General features: G+C 35.0%; 1 pseudogene; it reads left to right on the top strand.

Annotated features, from left to right (window-relative positions):
• The first annotated feature begins 1,917 nt into the window (after positions 1-1,917).
• LOC111741528 lies at positions 1,918-2,033 on the top strand (annotated as a pseudogene).
• Positions 2,034-2,255: the final 222 nt, after the last annotated feature.

Here is a 2,255-nt window from a genome sequence, read left to right as displayed (position 1 = left end):
TGGAATTCAAGACCTCATACTTAGCTTTAAGTGATTTGACAGATTGCCTTACCTTAAACCCAGGAACCTGGAGCTGTTTTACATAGGCCTCCTTTGATTTCCTCAGTGGGGATTACATTCTCACCACCCCTCCTTTTTATACTTCTCTTCCTAGATATGCCATGGATCTCAAAGAGGAGAATTATACTGCTCAGGGAAAACCAATTAATACCTCATTTTTCACTGTAATTGATGCTAGCTGCAGAGAGAAGCATGCTGTGTATATGCTCCATACATGCTGCGTGCCATGGCTGTCCCTTGATCGTTCTCTTTCCTGATGGCTGCACACACCAGTCATACGGTAGCTTCTCAGGGAGAGGGTACTCGTGCACAGTGCCATCCTTCCTCTCACAGCAACTTTCTCATCATAAACACTCCACCACCTCTGTTAAAGATAGAAACTCTCAGCAAGTTATCTTAATGTCAACTATATGAGTTCTTGCCCTACCTCTGACATTAATTCACTGAATGAATTTCATAAATCACTAAATTTATCTTGACTTTAGGTCACTCTTTTGGATGGATGTAATAATTCATAATCTACTAAGCCAACAGAGTTATCTGAAAGATTGAATTAGATAAATATATGAGATTTTTCTTGTAGAAAGGTATAGAAAATTTATTAGTATAGGGTCTTATTAGTATTATCAGATTAGGAATCTTTATGTATCAGTATCTCCATTGTTCTTTTCTAGAATATACATAGTATATAATATTGCTAATTACTACAGTGTAATTTAACTTGCAAATGTTAAGTAAGGAGCTTTACAAAACACATGGTATCAGATATAGTCTTCATAATGGTAGATATCAGCAATTCATATAGTCCTACCCAATTCCTTCATAAATATCTTAATCACTACACATAGTCATTCATTTATTTAACAAATGAACAGTTACTAATTTACATTTATCAAATTCCAGACTTTCCTCGAACCAGCTACTTTATAAGGTTCTTGTAATCAAGGAGTATCTAGTCTATGAAGTAAAGTGGCAAACTATTACATTTAAATTTAATAATTAACTTTGTGTAAATACACGCATAAAACAGTGAAAGCAAAAGAAAGGAGACATTTCTATTATCATCACAACTTAAAATGAAGCAACAAACTTAGAAACATCCAGTTAGTTTTCAAGTGTAAGCCTAAGCAAAATTTTGGAGGCTATCATGTTTCCCTTATCTCTTATTTTTTAAATTCTGTAAAAACATATACAACTTTTTTTTATTTGAAGTATTTTAAATGTGCAATTCAGTGCAATTAACTGCCTCGACAATGTTATCCAGCGTTACCAATATCAATTTCCAAAACATTTTCATTATTCTAAACAAAAACTCTACCCATTAAACAATAACCCCTCACTCCCTACTCCATCCTCCAGTCCCCTGGTAACCTCTAATCTAATTTCTATATCTTTGAATTTGCCTATTCCAGATATTTCATATAAGTGGAATATTACAATATTTGTCCTGTGTGTCAGGTTTCTTTCACATAGCGTAGTGACATAATATTTTCATTGTCCATCTATGTTACGGTATGTATTAGAACTTTGTTATTTTTACAGCTGAATAATATTTCATTTTACTTATATATCGTATTTTGTTTATCCGTTCATCTGTTTGTAGATACGTAGGTTGTTTCCACCTTTTGGCTATTGTGAGCAATGCTGAAATAGACATTGGTGTACAAGTATCTGTTTGAGTCTCTATTTACAATTCTTTAACGTATACACAGAGAGTGAAATTGTCGGATCGTATGAGAATTCTGTGACTTTCTTTTTCAAGAACTGCTGGACGTGGTTCCATAGTGTAGCAGTTAGCACATCTGCTTTACACGCAGAAGGGCCTGGGTTAGCACTCCAGTGGAGCCACAGTCCATGGTCTATGGCCATGCCACTCTGAACAAGCCTGATGTTTTATCTCAGAAGCTAAGCAGGGTCAGGCCTGGTTAGTACTTGGATGGGAGACCACCTAGAAAGACCAGGTGCTGTAGGCATAAATAATAATAATGATTTTAAAAAAAGAAAAAACTACCAAATTTATACAGTGGTGGCACTATTTTACATTTTCTTCAGCAATGCACTAGTTTCAGTATCCCTATGTTCTGACCAACAATTGCTTCTTTTTTTTTGTCTTATAGCCATCCTAGTAAGTGTAAAGTGGTATCTCATTGTGCCTTTACTATGCATTTCCCTGATAATTACTGATCTTGAGCAAC

This window comes from Pteropus vampyrus, unplaced genomic scaffold (genome assembly GCF_000151845.1).
Source record: "Pteropus vampyrus isolate Shadow unplaced genomic scaffold, Pvam_2.0 Scaffold3, whole genome shotgun sequence".
NCBI lineage: Eukaryota > Metazoa > Chordata > Mammalia > Chiroptera > Pteropodidae > Pteropus > Pteropus vampyrus.
The sequence above is the reverse complement of the archived record's forward strand: the minus strand, read 5'-3'. Positions and strand labels throughout refer to the sequence as shown.